The 243-nt window shown below is 39.9% G+C and overlaps 1 protein-coding gene across 1 annotated transcript in view; it reads right to left on the bottom strand.

The window, feature by feature from the left end:
* The window catches only part of LOC119586004, a 7,168-nt gene that overhangs the window by 3,042 nt on the left and 3,883 nt on the right, over window positions 1-243 (bottom strand). The gene's annotated exons all lie outside the window — the stretch shown is intronic.

Below are 243 nucleotides of genomic sequence, written 5' to 3'. Positions count from 1 at the left end.
AAAAAACAAAACCCCAACGGAGGCCGGAATCGAGAATGTCAACCCCTTCCCCACTCCCTATCATTTTCCTTCTTTTTTATTTTGTACAAAAAGGTGATCAATCCTACACTTCTTTCCCGATTTTCCTTACCTACACTTTTACCTTTGATCTATTTTTCTTTCTCAATTGCAATTGTCTCCTTGATCTAATTCCATTGTACCCATATTGACGGGATCATGCCGTGTTGTTCTCCCATAGCTAGG

The sequence above is a fragment of the Penaeus monodon genome, chromosome 20, assembly GCF_015228065.2.
Source record: "Penaeus monodon isolate SGIC_2016 chromosome 20, NSTDA_Pmon_1, whole genome shotgun sequence".
NCBI classification, from domain to species: domain Eukaryota; kingdom Metazoa; phylum Arthropoda; class Malacostraca; order Decapoda; family Penaeidae; genus Penaeus; species Penaeus monodon.
Note: the sequence above shows the minus strand (reverse complement) of the source record. Positions and strands in the feature narration are given on the sequence as shown.